This window comes from Protopterus annectens, chromosome 2.part0 (assembly GCF_019279795.1).
Source record: "Protopterus annectens isolate FY-2018-M chromosome 2.part0, PAN1.0, whole genome shotgun sequence".
In the NCBI taxonomy this organism is placed as follows: domain Eukaryota; kingdom Metazoa; phylum Chordata; order Ceratodontiformes; family Protopteridae; genus Protopterus; species Protopterus annectens.
Window position 1 is genome coordinate 1219535422 of NC_056728.1, and position 20894 is coordinate 1219556315.

Consider the following 20894-nt stretch of genomic DNA (forward strand, 5'->3'; position numbering starts at 1 on the left):
GCAAGGTGTAGACTTCATGTACACTTAGTGTAATCTTTCTGAGTGACTAGAAAGCACAAAAACGTTGATAAGAATATTCTTCAAAACATATAGTGTACACTTAATGTAGGCTTTATTGAATCTGGCCCATTTTGTATTCAAGAGTAGAATAGGTCTGGAAAACAAAATGGAGTTATAAGATACTTTTTGGAAGGATCTGGAAAGTATAATGGAGTTTTAGGATAGTTTTGGGAAGGGAAAGGTGTGTTAAGCTTGAATAACAAGAAGAAAGCAGGAGTTGGTATTTTTGTTAAAGGAACATAAAATAATTTTTTAAAGGAATTTTTAATTTTTTAAAGGAATTAAACAAAAGCACCCCAAATACAAACATGAACTCAAACTACTTCTGAAGATTATGAGACTACGAGACTATCAAAAAAAAAATACAACCATAGATGGGGATATCCATCCCAACCCAGGCCCCATAGCCACACAAATTGCTAATAGTCTACCAGCTACCCAACCAAACTCTCTTCAAATATACCACTTAAACACAAGAAGTATAAATAATAAGATACATAACTTGCATGCCCTAATAGCAATGTACCACCCAGATATAATGTGTCTAACTGAAACCTGGCTAAAACAAGGGACCAAAGACAATGAGATAATGCCACCAAGCTATAATATATATAGAGCAGATCGTACTACAAAAAAGGAGGAGGCATTGCGGTGCTCTATAAGAGCACACTGGATGTCACCATTAACTCTCCTCAACCACCCCAGATCTCGAATGCTGAAATACTTGCACTAAAACTACAAATAAACAAAGACAAAAGTATTAATCTAATTGTGATCTATATTCCCCCTGGGAATAACTCTGACACCCTTGAACATATCCTCAACTGGCTATCAATTAACTATCTTCAAGAAACCATTATTCTAGGAGATGTCAATATAGACTGGAAGCAATGCTCCTCAGAAATCAACCCTACCCACATCAACTTACAGGGATTCAGTCAGTTAGTATCTTCCCCCACCAGAGTAGGTAATAATAATCAAAAAGAGAGCATCCTAGACTGGATACTCATCAACAGTCATCCCCAAACATATATGGCTGGGACCCTCCCAAACGATCTTAGCGACCACCTCATTACCTATATTATGAAAAAGAAGACAATAAACTCCACCCTGCCTATGTATAGGCCAGTCAGAAATAAGAGACACTTTGACCACACTAAATTCCTGTCGGAACTTAAATCCTTTAACTGGGCACCCCTTAAGCATCTCCCCCTAGAGGAGGCTGTCCATCTTTTTAATAGGACATTCCTAGCTATACTTGAGGCTCATGCCCCAATAAGATCAATCAGAATAAAACAAATGTTGCACCCTGGTTAACAAAAAATACTATAGCACTAATAAAAAGTAGAAACAAAACATGGAACACCTGGCGTGCAACAAAATCAACCCCAGACCGCATAAAATTTCAACAACTTAGAAACGAGACCAAAAAAGCAACTCTATCTGATAAAAAAAACTACTATTGCCAACTCCAAAATAAACACCAAAACAACCCTCAAAAATTCTGGACAGGATTAAATAATCTACTCCACCCAGGTAAATCCTCTACCCCTACCCCAAAAACACTAAGTGACAAAACACCTGAAGATGTAGCAAATTCCTTTAACAATTTCTTTACTGATACTATACAATCCTTAGCTAACCAACTACCATCCACCAACTCCAGTAAACTGGAAAACTTACAAAAGTCACAATCAACCTTCAAATTCCAACCTGTCCCTACTGCAAATATATGTTCCTTACTGAAGAAACTTAAGCCAACTACTCTCTCTGCAGACCTTCTCCCTGCTGAATACTTGCAAATAGCAGCAGATGTCATAGCATATCCTATCTCAATACTAATCAATAGAACCATAGCAGAATCCACTATCCCATCTATATGGAAAGTATCCCATGTCATACCCCTCCATAAAGGAGGCCTATCAACTGAACTATCTAATTATAGGCCCATAGCTATACTGTCACCATTGGCCAAATCATGGAGAAATGTATACACAAACAACTCCTTCACTACCTTACCATGAACAAATTACTAACGGATACACAACACGGTTTTAGACCCCACCATAGTACAACCACTGCACTTCTTTCTTTCACCGATACTATCAATCACTATCGAAATGACAAAAAATATCTTCAGCACTATTTCTTGACCTATCAAGGCCTTCGATATGGTGAACCACCAGCTACTACATCAAACATTAGAAAATCTCAACCTAGACAAATTAGCTCTAGATTGGTTTCATGGGTATCTCTCTGATAGGAAACAAGCCGTACTTTGGCATTCCAAACTTTCCAACCTCCTACCTAATACCATAGGAGTACCCCAAGGATCCATATTGGGGCCTCTTCTGTTTACTATCTTCATAAATGACCTGTATAAAGCCATCCCTGAAGCATCCTGCATTCAATATGCAGATGACTCGACATTAGTCTGTGCTGATACTAATCCTGACAACCTATTATCCAAAACCCAAGCATGCTTTAGGACAGTAGAAAACTGGCTATTAGGACGTAAACTGATCCTTAATCCAAACAAAACCAAATTACTACTCTTCCAACCCAATCAAAAGTCCACACCTATATCATTTTCTATCCAATCCAAAAAGGGATCTGTCATCTCTCCAGACTCCTATACAAAACTATTAGGAGTATGCATAGATAACAGACTTAAATTTGATATCCATATTAATCAGACCATCAAAACCGTTAACAAAAAACTTGGGTCTTTATACCGGATCAAATCTTTTCTAACTCCAATAGCGAAAGTAACTATGGCCCGCTCACATCTCCTCTCTTCCCTCCTATATGCCTCCCCTATACTTACTAATCTCAAAAAAACAGAACTAAACAAACTAACACGCTGCTATAATCAAATTGCCAGATTTGCTACGGAAATGCCCTATAGAACACACCATTGTGTCAACCTAAGAAAATTAGGCTGGTTAGAATTCACCAACCTCCTACAGCAAACCCAGCTTATGGAAGCATTTAAAATCCTGAACCAACCGGACAAAACTCCAGCCCTGAATAACTTAATAAGACCTTATAACAATCTCAGTAGTTTATGCTCCTCCAACAAGCTTCTAGTTAAAATAGTCAAAGCAAACAATGTAGGTGGGGATTCACTTTTTAGCAATGCTATTGGCAAAATATGGAACTCTCTCCCTACTAGCCTTTCTTTCACTTCCTCCCTATCTGTTTTCAAAAAAATATTAAATCAACATCTAAAGTTAAATTGGCTCTGCCAGTGCTCAAGTCCTGACTAATCCTCTCTCATACAAGTATAGAAACTTCCCTAGTTTCAGCCCCTCGCTCACAGTTCCTTCTCTCTCCTCTTAACTGAAATGGATAGTTCTGGATGGAGTATCAGTATACCAGAAGCAGTATTAATAGTTATGTATCCTATAGAATGTTTAAGATCAATGTACTTTACTGTACGAAATCTCCTCTATAGCAATATTCTAGTATAGTAAATGAATTTGTTTTGTTTTGTTTTTGTACCATAGTTCTAGGCATTGTCTATTTTTTACCTCGATCTACTATATCTATGCATTATATTATTGTCACTGTGGAGCTTTTCTCCCCGGGCCTCCGCTGAAAATGGACATGTATCCAGTCGGACTTTCCCGGTCAACAAATGTAAAATAAAAATAAAAATAAATAAAAATAAATAAAAATAATTCAGGAACAGTACACAGATAAAGAAAGAAGAGTGCCATGGATAATCATTCAAATACCAACTGGTCCTATAATTGCTTGGAATATATGCTGTTGCAGCAGAGATGTGCTAAAACAGACTGTTTACAGCCAGATATGTATGGCCATCTACTTCATCAACTACAACAATTTCAAATATGTCATTAAACTGAGGAGTGACATAACTAACCCAGACTCTGAAAGGCTTGCAATGCCACAGACAATCTTTAAGTAATCTATAGAAGATTTTAGATTTAAGGGTATATGGCATCTGCATTACCTCACTGTAATATATTTTACTATTTATTTCACCTGAGAGTTAATACTCCAGAACAACTCATTACAGCGTAGCATCAAAACACCATATTCAACATTTGGAGAATACCAACATCATATCAACCCCATTAAATGAAAGAGTATTAACATGGCAATTAATAACCTTCAGTACTGATAAGAATAAAAGACCTTCCGCAATGCCTGTCTGGCTCTGTCAGGCCCAGGCTTACTAACCTGAGTTAGTGAAGGGATCATGGAATTTGGTCTCTCTTCCTTACTTTCATGAGCAATAGAGATATATGTATCCTCTATGGTTAGAATTGTTAACAACTGTACTGTCTTTTCACCCTATAAACTACACAAGGGAGCTAGGCAAATATGTCACTATCCCACTGAAGCGGGAAACCTTGAACATATATATATATATATGTATATATATATATATATATATATATATATATATATATATATATATATATATACATATATATATATATATATATATATATATAAGATACCCTTTTAGGGTGAATTCTGGAACAAAAACTGATAACCCATTTTTTTCCTGATGATTGTATCATACTCAAAATACTGATTGAGATAGCCCATCACTACTAGTGCATTTTCCTAAACGCAGTGATATATACCTATATATATATATATATATATATATATATATATATATATATATATATATATATAAAATACTTATTCTTTTCTATTAGCATTAAATTCAAATACTGATCAGATTATTGCAGATGTTCAAGTATGTGAATTCATTAACGTATGCTGTTCAAGGTTTTCTGCATGGATAGTGTTACAGATCATATATATATATATATATATATATATATATATATATATATATATATTTCTAATTTTATAATTTTATAAGTTCAGTGAGGATTGTCATGGAAAAAATGATTGTCCAGTCTATTGAATGCAACATAAGGTAGCTGGACAGTAGACTCTTCTATAAAAAGAAATTTATGATTTGAAGAAGGCTTTGAAGCAATTTTTTTCTCTATCTCTGCATCAGTAGGTATAGTGTTATCTTGCTGTTTAGTGACAATATATGATGTAGCAAGTTGTGCCTTCACACCAACTAGGTATTTATATCTCTTACATATTGGGTTAGAGACATCTGAGACTACAGATTGCCAACAAACATAAGCAACTTCCAACACTCTCTGAATATGTTTAATGCTATAGCAGATTGGTCTGGTGGGAAGAAAGAGTATATCATGACCCTGTGATGGACAGGCATTAATTTACTTGTGCTGAATTAGAGAATTAGGGTATTGATAAATAGAAAAGTGCCATATTACAAGCCTGAACGTAACAAAAAGTACAGTATTACATAATGGGAAGGTGAGAGCAGATGCTAACAGCACAGGTAGGGAGGTAATGAAAGACTTGGTAAACAGAACAATGATCAGTAGAAAACAAAGTGAGTAAGGCTATTAATACGACTTGCTGATGGTGGGAGTGGTTAACACTAGTTTATCTATTATCTACAGTAGTTGAAAATACAAGACTAAATGAGCAGAAATTAGCATCAGCATTTAGCAACAATAACAGCAGAAAAAATGGTGCTATGTAAGTTAACTCATTCCCTCCAGTAGAGCTCTTTTGAGTTTGCACCTTTAACTCCTAGTGGGCGTGGCTTCAGCATTTAAAAATTGAAGTTATCACCTTACATTTTTAACAAATACCCATTGACAGAGGTCATATATCAATACGATTGTGTTTGCTATCATGTATGCTTCAAGATAAAATTTTCCAGTACCTTGTATGTAACATGGTTTTGGAATTATTAATGCAAATATGAACAGACAATATTTGATGCCTAGAGGAGCAGTAGGGTGTAACTGCAGAAACGCCTGGAGACGTCACTCGGCTGTAATGAGGACAGCTTAACAGCAGAAAAGACAGCAAACAGTAATCTAAGTGCAAGCCTTGATAAAACAGCAAATTAAAAGCTATAGAAGTCTTAAGACAGAATAAGAGCAGAAAATAAAACAGCAAAAACAGTCCTAATACCATGACAGCTAACAAGTAGGGAACCAGCAGCAAAAGACTGAAAATAAAAAGAGTGGAATGTCAGCAGGGTAATTAGAATAAAAAAGACAAGCTTGCCAGTAACTCAAGGTGGCACAGGTATGGGGGTGTATAAAATATTACCCGATAATGTGGAAGTGGAGAATAGGACTAATATTCAGAAAGCAATCACTCTATAAGTAGGTACAAAGTTTTCTTCAGACACAGCAATCTAGATTTCTCAATAAGCTATTTCTCTCAGCAATTTAAACTGATTTCAAAACCTTTATCAATTATAAAAGATTATGGGATTGTACCCTTACTTTCCAAGTTCACAATGTGCCCAAGCAAGAAGTAAATAAATTACTAAAAGAGCTACCTAGCTATTGATTGCTGGATTTGAATCAAGCTTCATAAAATCCCATGACATCCTCATTGCATTGCCACTTAGGTTCATCACTAACTTATTGCTATCGAGCGATACTATCACATGCCTGTGAAAGTCTGTCAGTTTCAGTGGCGCAATGGACAGCACATTCAGCTTTGCTTCAGAAGACTGTGGGCTCTATACCCACACCATTTAGATTGATTGTTGAAACTTCAGAGCAGCATAAGGCAGGTGGCGCACTTCTCAGGGTGTAATCCTTTGGATGAGATGTTAAACTGAGGCCCCCATCTGTTTAAGTTGGTGGTAGCACAGGTGGATGTAACTCATCCCATGATACCTCATTAAAAGTAAAGTTTTACATATAGCATATTATTTCCCACTCCTTTCTGTACAAACGTCTTAACTTGGAGAACTGCCCCAACGTGCCCCCCTTCCTCAAGCATAAATATTAGCTCGCACCCTATGCTGATCAACCTCCAATCCTTTCACCTTTCCAGCTTCTAACTGTACGCTGGCATGTTTCCCCAAAGTTTTCCATTTCCAAACCATGGAACTCTCTCCCTTTGACTATATGTACCTCACCTATTTTTTTAGGTTTAAGTGCAGTTGGGCCACCCTCACACAAATGATGTGCATTTGTACCTGTACTACATAATGATGAGTGCTTATACCTGTATTCCATAAGGAGCCTATAGATTTGTTTTTTGATCAAAATGCAAATCAACTGTTGCTAATGTATTTTGATTCTAGTAACTCATTTGTTTGAACAGTGAGATACATACAGTGTTTGTGTGTTTTTTGTCTTATCTATATATGTATTCATCGTCCAACCATTGCAACTTTAAACTGTCATGTAGCAAGGTCATAGTTTAAAAAAATTATGTTGGTTCAGTCTTTGCATCCTAAATAAATAAAAATAAAATAAGCATGGTAAGACAGACCAAAGCAAGGGAAATTAAAAATATTTCATTTTTTGAAAGACTTTCTTCCCCACTCAATGCATTTTGATTAAATATTTGGTACATATGTGTTTACTAGGCTAATGACCACAAGGGCCTTTTTAAGCCTAGCCATGCATCCCAAATCTCTGACAAGTTCTGATACCCTTTATAAGTGTAAGCAGGCGGTTGGGAAATTAACCATTTACAGGTTACCTGTGTCCATTAGAGACGTAGGTGCCAAACCAGGGATGAATTTCTGGTTTCCCATCCAATTGTCCAAGCTGCACTTGAATTGGGTTATGGAGGAACTCTGCTTCACATGGATGGGGAGTCTGTTCCATAGACATGATAGTCTCTGAGATACATACCTATCTCTCCAGCAGGACCTATTTATATCACAGGCAAGGTTTAAGTGTTTAGAATGGGCAATTCTGGTGCTGTTTGTTTTGCAGATATGAAGGTGGTCTATCAGAGTGGGGTCTGACAATGCCCTATATGCCATGCATAGATTTTTTTATTTTATTTATTTTATATTTGTTAATTGGGAAAGTCCAACTTGGACAAAGCCATTTTTCAGCAGAGGCCAGGGGAGAAAGGCTCCAGATGCATGTCTTTGTAATGTGGGAGGAAACCAGAGCACCCAGAGGAAACCCACACGAATGCAGGGAGGACATGCAGACTCTGCATAGAAGGCACCCCAACTGAGAATCGAACCGGAGAACCTCATGCTGTGAGGTGACAACACTACCACTGCACCACTGCGTAGATTTATTGTTAATATATAGGAATCATATCAATATTTTCTACTGAATGTGTAATACACTTAGACAAGGATTTTTCATTAATTCAGCTGATGCTGTGTTTTGCAAGGGATGCCAGGGAAGCTGGGATACTGGATCTTATCACAGCCCGCTGTTCAGTATAAGACATTGCACAATTCCTGGCCTGCTTTTTATGCACACTATACTTCTTTTTAGATAAAACTTATACCATTTACGTACTTCGACAAGTCATTTAAAGGAAATCTTTTTTTATATTTTGTATAATACACATTGTTTGGTTTGTTGTGCTGCTTTCACAGTGCTATACTTCATTTGGTCATATGTGAAACTTCACCTGTATGTTTGCATTATTCCACTCCTTGTTTTGAAAAGTTTATCATGCCGAATAACTGAACTTTTTGTTTATGCTATCAAAGTATACACTTTGACTACTCTTAATAGTAGCAGTTGATATTTGCTAGTGCTTTACCACTCCTTTTCCCACTGAAATTGTAGAAAACCATATCAAGACAATGAGTTGAAGAGGATGAATAACACACTCAAAGATTAAATAGCAGTTATGTACACATTTTACACTTCCTTGCTTTACCTCTCTGATTAAAGTCTGGACCATCATTAGCAAACATAAACATGTTTTATTCTGTAGACACTTGGATTTATTGCAGTAAGTGCATACTCCTGATCTTTGTGGGCTACCTGTGCATATTAACATACCCTTCAGATCTTTGAAAGACCAATGAAATTTATTTAACTCTGAAGTCTAAACTATGGCAATGTGAAAAAAAAAAACAATCCCAGGAATCATGAAGCTCTGTGCAAGGATGGTTTTAGCCATGCACCAAGCGTCCTCCTTACAGATGGTGCAGCAGCACAATATGAATATTTATGACGGCGTGCTACCGCACCCTCGACGTGCACAGGATGCGTGTGCGAGTGCAGGGGGTGTGTTTAAGTGCTCTACGGAGGCTTAAACATGCCCCCACAGTTGCACAACCTAAAATGCTTACTATTAGAGCCCGCCTCTAATAGTAAGAATTAATTCAGTGTCCATGGATACTGAAATGTATGCTAAGCATACAAGAGTGTCCACGAACACTGAAATAAAATCAAAGTAGTAAACACATACGTACTTAGTGGAATGTTGAGCCCATGTCCTTAGAACTATCACAATTAGATTCCCCGTGTCCCTATTTTACATTTGTATTGCTTCATTATTGAAATTGTAATCGAAGCGCAGCTTGTTTGAGCGTCACTGCCCTCTGCTTAGTGTAGCTTACACATCAAAATCATCCAAATAGAAAAAAACATGCAGAGTCAACATTAACGTCAATAGTGCAGTGGTTAGAGCATCCACCTAACAAACTGGCATTCACAGTTCGAGTCCCACTATAGCGCATGTCATTTCCCATGTGGAATGTGTATATTTATACATCTTTTTTGCTGTATAATCTATATAATAACATGTACATGTGAACTGGAGTACTGCATGAAATGTTTAACTAATGTCATTTAATCAAAGTGGTAGTGTCATAATGAATAAGGCACTAGTAAGCAGGTGTAAGCACAAATAAGCAGTAGTAAACATATATAAGTACGAATAAGCAAGTCTAAGTGCATTTGTGCAGGTGTAAGCAGTGCCCACACACATCAAGCATAGTAGAAGCTAACTAAATTTAAGAAACTGTAATCAGAAGATAGCACAGCTTACCATCGTGCAAACACGCGCACACCTGCTCACAACTGCTTTAAAGTGCCTTAATCACTCTGTACCCAATGTCCTGTGTTTTGCCCAGCAACAAAATAAACAGCCTCTGCAAGGCTAGAACTCAGGACCCTGTACATCACAGTCGTTAACCACTACGCCATGATAGAAATACAGATAAAGGAGATATCAGCAAACTAATCCTTACCACAGGGAAATCAAATCAAGCATGTGAACTGAACCTATGTACAGTGTAATGTTCTATAACCCACCACAGACCATAAATATGTGAATTGGAGTACTGCAGTAAACACAGAGTTGAGGTGTCACAGTAATAAAGTTTTGAAGTCCCCAGGACCCCATGCAGTGTATGTATACATGAATCACGGATACCAGACACATATATAACCTGTAATGAATAAGACATTGTTAACAAAAGGCAATTATAATGCTAGATAACCCATAAGCAATGCTAACCGCAGCACAGCCCAACTAAGCAATTGTAAGCAATGTGTAGGGAAGCCAATAAAATATGCACACAGGTACACCTCTTTAAGCAGTGCCAACCTAAAGTAAGCAGGTGTGCCCATAGCTTAGCCTTTTCAAAACCAGCCAATTAAGGAAAAGTGCGGGAATCTGGCCCTTCTTAAACCGAAGAGGTGGGAAAATGGCTCATAACTGGTTGTAGCATCCCCCTGCAGGCAGAATAGCTGGAGTGGGAGAAGGAACTCACATTAGAGCGTAACGCTGGGGCATCCAGAAGTCCAAATTCATGGTATGGCTCCTGGTAAAGTACCATGACAGGAGACTACTGCAGGGCCAGTACCAGGGCTGGCAGTACAAAATTGAGGCCTGGGACAGTCTCGCCTGTGACCTCACAAGTGCCACAGGTATCCCCCGGACTGGTGAGTAGGTCAGGCACCACCATGCAGACCTGAAGCGGCAGAGGGGGGATGTCCTGGAACAATGGATCCAGGAAGCAAGGCAGATGCAGAATGCCCCAGAACTGAGTAAGTACTCCTTCCACTATGTAGTTAATAATTGCCTAGCTTGTGTATACTATGGATAGGTATGGCTAAATATCACTGTACTTCTCTGACAGCTGCAGATGAGCATGCTGCAAACCAGCAAGCCTATGATGCTAGGCTGCAAAGGATGTGTCACGAGGCAGGTTAGTAAATAGCCTGCATGTACTGTCATAACAAATAAATGTAAAAGCCTCAGAAAGTGTTGCATGTACCAGTATGCAGAATTTTGTAATATGCTGCGAATAAAGGTGTAACCCCTGCATTGCTTCTGTTTACTCTGCAGTCATATGTTGTTGTACTGTTGCAGTTATTAAATAGTACTGTTGTAGTAAGCAGTTTTACCCACACTGTGGTATGCAGATAAAATATGTATGAAGTGCTGTATAACAATGTTGGAAGTGCAAACAGGTCAGTCATATTAGACAAAATACATTGCAAAGCCTCACAACAATTGCCTGATAGCATAGTGTGCAGTGATCTTAACTGTATGATTTTGTCACACACAGCAGGGCTTTGGATCCCAGGAGCGCTAGTAAGTTGCATGCATAATCATTCCACACAACTGCACACAGTTTGTTAGAATGTTCAGAGAGAAAGCTGTATGCATATTTACACTTAACAACTGTACAGAATTTGCTACAATGCTCAAATAGAGAGTGGTGTGGATATTCATACCCCTCAACTGTTCCAATCTGCCCAGTATGTCCAGATAAATGGCCCACATTACCTGCCTTTTGCCCTGTTCCCCTGAAAAATTAGTGTGATGATCCAAGAAATGTAGGCAGCTGTTAATGACATATAACTTATAGTCAGATTTGTACATAGTCAGAGAATGTACATGCAAACATACCTGTCATCCCAGCATCTCATCCAAAGTGTATGAGAGCAGTCTCAAAACATGTTGCATTAACACCTGCATCTTGTCAAGCCTGTATGTAAGACACAGGTCCCATACATACTAATCTACAAACATACCATTGTACAATATAACGCCATTGGGTAGTGTAATAATACATGTAAGTGACAGACCACTGCAGTGACTACAAATGGTGTGAAAACTACAAGGATTTATTAGCTGTTAATTGAACTCTCTCTCTCACCCCTACCATATGTGCAAAAATAACAGATTTACATAACTCATTTGGTATGTCTACACTCCTAACCTTTGTTGGGACATATGTCCTATTGGGTTATAAATATTCACATCTGTTTCTATGCATGTGCCATGTTAAAATACTCCTATATTGGTGGCCTGTTGCCATCAATGAAACCTGCATGTTGTTCTAATGGCTACTGTTTACTCATATATGCATGTGTTCTGCCTGCTCTGTAACTATTTTATATCTGGTGCCCTGGGTAATGGGAATACCTATGCATGCTGTTATAACTAATTGTGAATGCTGTTGACTATTACTAACCCATATCTGCCTTAAACATGCTACAACATAGCTCGTATGGGAAGGCCAGTCCCAGAGGATTCACCTGTCCCACCTCAGCTGGCCATGATACCGGGCACCAGCACATCTGGGGCCCAGCCTGGGACCTCCTTGTCCGTTGGCCCTGCACCACCTTTGGGTGGAACCGCCTCAGGGGATGGGGCTCACACCCACCCCTGGGAGCGGGAGCGGACAGCAACCTGTCACCCGTGGTACGGTCCGGGCCATGCTGTGTAGGGAGCTCAAAAGGGAGATTTGACATTGCCTACGCCAGCTTGAGGGCCAATTGGTGCAACTAGAGGGTGAGCTTGCCCCTCCTACACAGCCCCCAGCACAGTCACCTTCTGGGCTGTGAAGGTGCAGGGGTGACTGCCCATGGGTGGGGACCTTAGTCCCACTGTATCCATATGTGGGCTCATGGGCTTGTGACTTCCAAACACCCCTCCCAGTCCAAGGTGTTCCCCCATGTGCCATATACCACCCTGTATGCATCTTGCTTGTCTTGTCTGTCATCCTACCCAACCTATCCTCCCTGATCATACCTACTCTCCGCCAATTACACAGGCAGTAGACATCCCACTCTCACCTAAAAACAAAAGAAAAAAAGGATGATCTGTTCCCACAAAAAAAGCACGTCCCATACATAGCTGTCCATTTTGCACACGTGTCCCCTGGACACATGTAAATGTTTCTAATTGGCATCACAACATGGTATTGTTGTCCTCACCCCTGTCTCAGGGTAGTGAGTGTCCAAATGTACCACCAAATTTATTGCATATGCACAGCCGTTGCTGTAGAAGAAATGGTCAGCTATGGACCTTCCCTGCACCCTTCCAGCACATCCCTAGCTACCTTGCCTACTGTCTTTCCCTCTTTGTGCCTCTTTTTCACAAATTTCCTATCACTCCTTTTTTCTTTCCTTTTAAACAAATTAGCGCGGGGTAAGAGGAAGTAAACACTTTTAAGCAGCAGTGAGTGGGTTTCACCCTGTTTGCACAGAGGCAAGCACTGCCTACACAGGTTAAGCAATCAAGAAAGTAATTGAGGGCCAGATTTATGAAGGCTTGCCTGGAGTCTAAGAGTAGTGTAAGACGGCAGAAAGCCAATATGTCTGCTAAGCGATCCAGCAACAGCCGGCAGGGGCGTGCATGAGAGCTTCTAAAGCTACTCTTGCACGGACAGTGTTATGTTATGCAAATTACCTAATTTGCTGCTGAAAGCTATGCAAATTAGGCAAATTTGCGATCCAGGAAACACTAACCTGTATGTGGAAGAGTAGTGTTATTTGCAGAAATGTACTCCGTTGGTAACGGAGTATTGTTCTGCAAATAGTGAAACAGAGCTATGACAGCTCCAAATAAAGGATGCATCCAGTTTAGGAAGCACGCCAATGGCCAAATATAAGGCTATTGGCATTTTTATAGGTTGAAAATTAATAAAAATTTATTTTTATTTTTTTTCCCTGATCTCCGATGTTTAAGCATAGCGCAGCGCCGCGCAAATGTGCGGTGCTTTAAAAGCCAGAAAATAGTTTAAAAAAATAGCCAAAAATAGGCATGTTTAATAAAAAGATTATTCTGCCATGCAGGTGAATGGCAGGCTGAAGACAACATGGCTACTGAGTAGTGATTGCTAAGGGGGGAAGCTCAGTTTGAGAGATGTAACCAAGCATTAGTAGGCAATCCTATGCAAATGAGGATAAGGATAGTGAATCCCAATTTTCCCTGGTATGTGAGCCATGTTCCTAGAGTGTAAGTGTAGGAGTATGGGAGTAGTAGAGTAGAAGATAGGTGACATCATGAGGGGTTATGTCTGAAAGACTGTAAGCTTATTGGAGCAGAGTGGCTTGTGTTTGCCATGAGTTGCTCAGGATTGCAAGAGGCGTGTCTACAGTTGTCCTAGTTGAAACCCAGAAACCAAAGGTGTACGCAGTGGATATATCTGAAATTTCTTGCAAACGTGCTTACACCATGTGTGCGTGTGTGCATGCCTGTAAGCCTGTGTAAACCTGTGTGCGCACGTGTGCACCCATCTAAGCCTGTGTAAGCCTGTGCAAGCCTGTGTGTGCGCATGTGCACTTGTGTGTGTGTGTTTGCGCTTGTGTGCTCGGTGCTGCCACTTGTGGAAACAGAAAGGGAAAAGGAAGGAAAAGAAGTAGTAGGAAGTTAAGCAAGGAGAACTAGCAAAGCTGCCAGGTGAAATATATCAGAATCAGCCAATTACACAGGCAGTAGACTAGCCCAGCCCAGCCCAGCACTTTAAACTCTGCAAACACCATTCTCCCATATTTTTTCAAGAACTCTGCAACACTGCAGTATACAAAGAGTGAAAACTTAAAAAGCTTAAGTCACACAAAATGTTCGGGGCTGCTATTGCTATCATAAGCCAAAATGTGCAAGATGCTGAGGGTGGTAATATTGTGAATGCTGCTGAGCAACCCACAGTGAGGAGACGGAGAAGACTGTACAGACCCAGGCTAACCTACCAGGGGCTACATGAGCTGGAGATAGTGGAGCGCTATAGATTGGACAGAGACCTCCTGCAGCAAATTGTTGAGCTGTGCCAGCCACGCCTCACACACAGAACCAACAGAGGGGAACCCATCTCAGTGGACACCAAGGTATGTGTTGGCCTACGAATACTAGCTACAGGTACCTTCCAGAGACCAACTGATGATATGATGGGGGTTTCACAGGCATAAGCATCCAGGGTACTGCACCAAATCCTGGATGCCATGTCAGCACATGTCGGTGAGCAAGTATATTTCCCCAATTCCCATGAGGCACTGGCCAGCAATATGTGTCTTTTCCACCAAATAGCAGAATACCCTGAGGTAGTGGGTGCAATAGACTGCACGCACATACACATCAAAACACCACCTGGTGAGCAGGGCTTCCCCTCCATCAACTACCAGGTCGTGTGCGATGCCCAGGGCATAATAATGAATGTGTGTCCTGGCTGCTCTGGAAGCTATCACAATTCCCACATCTGGCATCTGACGCAGCTGTACCAGAGATTTGCCAATGGGGACATCCCTGATGTTCACCTAGTGGGGGATGCTGGATACGCACTGGAGCCGTGGCTGATGACACCCATCAGAAATGCACACACACCCGAACAAGAACTCCATAATGAGGCACACGTACAAACAAGAAACATAATTGAGCATGTGTTTGGGATGTTAAAGTCACAGTTCCGGTGCCTGGACTCATCTGGTGGAGCCTTGCAGTACTCAACAACTACATGTACCCAAATTGTCATGGTATGTGCCATGCTAAACAATATGCTCCTGCGAAAACAGCTGCAGCAGGAACAGCATGGGGCATGGCCAAACAGCCCCCCACCATTGCCAATGCCTGCACAGGCACAGCGTGACTCGGAGGAGGAACAACCTGAGCCTGCCCCAGTAGGCAGAAGGAGTATGCCCAGTATGCCTTGACCTTGGCAAAGAGGCAACGCATAGCACATACACTGACTCAGTAGGAACCCTGGAAATGACACCTCTCTCTCTGACTCACACATACAATAAAAGGGATGCCTAACTTGACACTACCTGTTTTCAAACATGTATAGGGAGTGTACTATGTGCATCCAACATAGGCAGCCCTGCAGCACCACCTGAGGCATGATTGCCCTATTTTAAGCAATATAAAACAGTGCTAAGCACATTTTACCACTGTTTAGCATATTTAGGCACAATTGTGTGGAGCAGCACACCACGCAAACTAGCCCAACGTTGGGCAACATTGGGCAATGTTGGGCAAAGTCAGGCAAAGTCGAGCAAAGTTGGGTAAACATGCTTACACATGCTTTACTGTTCCTTAACCAGTCAGGTCTGCCCAGCAGGAAAATAAAAAGCAGTGACAGGGCTCGAACTCAGGATACTGTGCACTATAGTCACAGTACTGAACCACTAAGCCATGACAGCATTTCACTGGCACAGACACAGCAGGACAATTGTAGACTAATGCAAACATAAACAAATGCTGTATCATGCCCTCTGAACTTCCCCCCCAAGCCTATGCAGACAGATAACAGCAGGCCGGGCAGTGTGATGTGGTTGGGTAGGCTATGAAGTCACAAACTAATATACATGAAATTGGAAGCTAAGATCTGTAGTACAGTAGTATGCCTCAAGCCAGTATGATAGGCAACGGTACAGACTGAAATGGAGTACCTGACATAGCAGTGCAGGTCTAGCAAATGTGTATAAGTGTCAGGTGAACCCCTCATCCTATGTACACCCACAGTAACAATCAGGTGTGCCCCTCAGGTAGAAATGTACAAATAATAGCTGCCCCCCCCCATATGTAGAAATGTTGATAAGTCTATGCAAAGTGACTCATGGAAGCCCTGCAGGCACAGCGTGCTTCCTGCCAATGTACAACACAAAGGTGAGCCCTGAAGTTAAAATCAACTTGATTTTTCACACACATATAGTATATATGCCCATACTGGGCATGCTCACACCCTTAAACAAATTTAACAAATTTCAGTCAGCAACATACTGAAAGGTCATACTGGGCGTGCTCACACACTAAACTAAATTAAGCAAATGTCAGTCAACAACATACTAAAAGGTCATACTGGGCATGCTCACACACTTAGGCCATGTCTGAGTACAGCAGTGGGCCACACATATCTGGCAGTTGCAGTTCTTACCCCAGAAACTTGTCACTATTCACCAGTCCTGCCTTGTGCACACAGTTATATGAAAACAGACCCATATAATATATTGGACTCCTGTCATAATCAAACTATGTACTACAAATACTTAAGTTGTTCAAAGAAAGTGAAAATTCAAAGGAGATCAATAAATCTCCAATCAGTATCATCAATAATCAATGAACACTCCTAACATTATCCAATCCATGTTCTGGCAAAAATATTCTCAAAGAGTCCATAGAGAACCGTGAAGCTTTCTTTCGCTATGTCATAAATATCAATGTAAACTCATATATGTTCTGAGTCAGTGCAAACTGTAAATGAATACATGTACATGACTGACATTGCCAACATCTTGTCAGACAGGTTCATATATATTTACCCCCCTCTCACTGACAAAAGGGCCCATTATCATACCTGGAGATTGTGAAAACTCAGAAATCACATATACAATGGTTAAACACTTTCCAAACCTAAAAACATGGCGTCTATGGGATGACATGGTTTCCCTAGCTGTGTCATATGTGAACTCCAAAACAAACAGACCCTGCACCTGAACAGTCTGTTGAGACTCACCCTCTGTACAGGATATGAAACTGTTGAATGCATTACAGCAACGTTTGGCACACTCCACAAGTGTTGGTGCAAAACAGACCATGGGAACTATTGTCTTATAAGCCTATTAAGCCTGATCTGCAAGGCCATGGAGTCCATCATGATGGAACTTATAAACAGAGCTATTGGGAGCCTACAAACACCCAACTCTACCAGTTTTGGTTTGGTGAGGGGCAGATCATGTTTCCCAAACCTGCTAGACTGTTTTCAAGGCAGTCACCCAGGACATACATCAATGAAATGAGCTACACACGTCCCACATAGACCTTAAAAAGCCCTTTTCCAACATAACAGACAAATGTCGTGTCCACAAAATCCATGACTTGTGCATAAATATGTATGTCAAATGATGGATTGCCAACTGGGGCACAGATAGATCCCACAAGGTAAGAACTGTGGTCTCCTGTTCAAGCTGGTAACAACTGCTGTCCCCCATGTCTCAGTCCTGGGACCCCTCCTGTCTGGTGTATACTTTTCAGAAATACAGTCAAACACACGAGGGCTATGTTTAGCAAAGTTTGTGGATGACTGCAAAAAAGTTGTCATAATCGATGTTTGGGACAACAGAGACATCCTTAAAAAGGGTCTCAGTCAGACAGATGTGGTGTCAAAATTATGCCCTCAAGGTACAGTCATACAAATACCACATAGATGCCAACACCCTAAATATGGAGGTGATAATAAGGGATCTATCAACACATGTGCATAGTCATCTCTACTTCCAGAAACACATTCACAAAGTGGTCAGAAAATCATGCTATGTCTTCCCACAACCTGCCAAGGTCTTTGCATGTAGGTCAAAGGAGGTTCCCTCTACTCATCAGTTATCAGACCTGTCAGAGAGTACCACAACACACTTGCGATGAATCTGATTAGGCACCCTCCACAGCTGGAAAGACTATTAAAGTACCTCAACAAGAGGATTACTGGCCTCAAACAGTTGCCCCATGCAACAAGACTGAATTTAACTCAATCTGTACTCTGTTGCTTACTGTCTACTCAGGAGATCTCTGCCCAACAGACAGGTCCACGTCCAATGCAGAACTGATGTACATGCGCTATCTGAAGTAAACCCAAGCTCACTGTACTACATGCTCTAGGGATATCTTCATCACAAAATTAAATAGAACATGTTGGAGGGATACATTACTAACTCACAGACTTCCCTTGCTTTGGAACAGGCTCCCAACCGACATTAAGCCGAGTCCCTCACTGACACTCTTCCAGAGGAGCCTTGATCAGTGTATGTGAAACTGAACTATCTCACCATGGATCACTTCATCAGCTCTACTACACAGAGGCCTAGGGAACTAACTCCATGGGTGGTGATAGCTGCACACTCTGGCCATACTAATATATGCCTTCAGGCAAATAGCCTATTACCTACCTATATATATATATATATATATATATATATATATATATATATATATATATAGGGGGAACACAGTATAGTACACCAAAGATGGATGGGCAGAGATGTGTGTAAGAGGGTGACCATGACAGGGAGCCATCCTGGACTGTCCCACCCAGCACACATCCCAATGGCATGAAAGACATGAGGTGCACATCTCTCCCACTGTACATAACAGCCACCAGTATCTGCAAGCATTACAATGTATGTGGTCCATGTGCCTGCTGTACAACATGACTGTACAATGAAGTACACAGCTACTATCTGTAGACATGTACCTGTCACATAGGTTCATAGGTATGTAGTAGACTATCTCCATGAAGGCATCTATCAGCCTACGCAAGTTATGCAGATTTCACCACACCATTGGGTAGTCTCCCAAGGCCTAGTTCTAATACTTAGTACCCTAGGCCCCTTTCTAGTGGGGCTGCTGTTGTGATGTCTGGCATGAATTGTCTGTTTCCCATCCACTCATCAAGGTACCAATTGAAAAGTGTCAGCGAGGGGTTCTGTCTCATGTACATTGGGACTCTGTTCCACAGTAAGGCAATTGTCTGGGATGGCACTCTATCCCACCAGCATGTTGTATTCATCATTCTGATGAGGATCATATCCTTCTAATGTGTAAGGTGACTCAATGTTGTTATCTGTAGATGGAGCATGTTCAACAGTTATGTGTTGGACATGGCTCTGTATGTTAGGCAGAGGGTGCCTCTGAGTAGGCAGTATGCAACGAAGAACAGTTTAGTTTTACCAGTTGTGTTGCATAACACAACTGTTTGAGGCCAGTAATCCTCTTGGTGAGGTACCTATGTGGTCTCTACAGCTGCTGGATACGCTAAGTTGAGTGCATCCAAAATGGTGCACTGTACTCAATGATGGGTCTGATGACGTAAGAGTAAAGTGCCAACACTACCTCTTTGGATTCTAATGCAAACCCTTTGTTGATTAGGTGGGCCACAAAGGATCTCCCAATCACTTTGGCAACATGGTTGCCAAAGGAAAGATGACTATCTACTTGTGTCCCCAGATCCCTTATCACCTTGTAATTTTTAAGGGGGTAACACATATGTGGTAGTTTGTGGGTATTTTGTTTTCAACAAAGAGGATCACTATGCATTCCTCCACAGTGAGCTTGAGGCCATGATTCTGACACCACACATCTGTCTCAAAGAGTCCCTTCTGGAGAATATGTCTGTCTTCCGGAGAATCTGTTATGGCAAACACTTCACAGTTCCCAGCAAACTTAGTCAACCACAACCCTCCTGTGTTGGCATGTACATTTGAGAAGTCTATACCAAACACGAGGGACCCCAGGACTGAATCCTAGGGGCCACCAGTCATTACCGGTGTAGAGTCTGACATGTAGCCAGCAACTCTTAATGTGTGGGATCTATCTAGCCAGTTTGCAATCCATCTTGTGATGTATGGATACATGGCCAGGTTGGTGAGTTCATCTATGATACCTGACTGGGGAATGGTGTCAAAGGCCTTAGCAAGGTATAGGTAGGCTGTGTTGAGCTCATTTCAATCATCTGTAGCCTGGGTAACTGTCAAAGAAATCCTCCCAGTTCAGGAGGCATGATCTGCATTTCACAAAGCCAAACTGGGTGTGCTCAACTGTGTGAAGGTTCCCAATCTCTGTATTGTTGACTTCCATTATGATTGGCTCCATTGCCTTGCAGAACACACTCGTCAGGCTCATAGAGCATGAATGCCAGGGTTTTTTTGTGGTCCCACCCCTGTGGAGTGTGAAGAATGTTGCTGTGCAACATTCTATGGGTACATATCCTGTAGAGAGCATGTAGAGAGAGGTGTAGGTATCCTTGATGAATATGGATACATCCT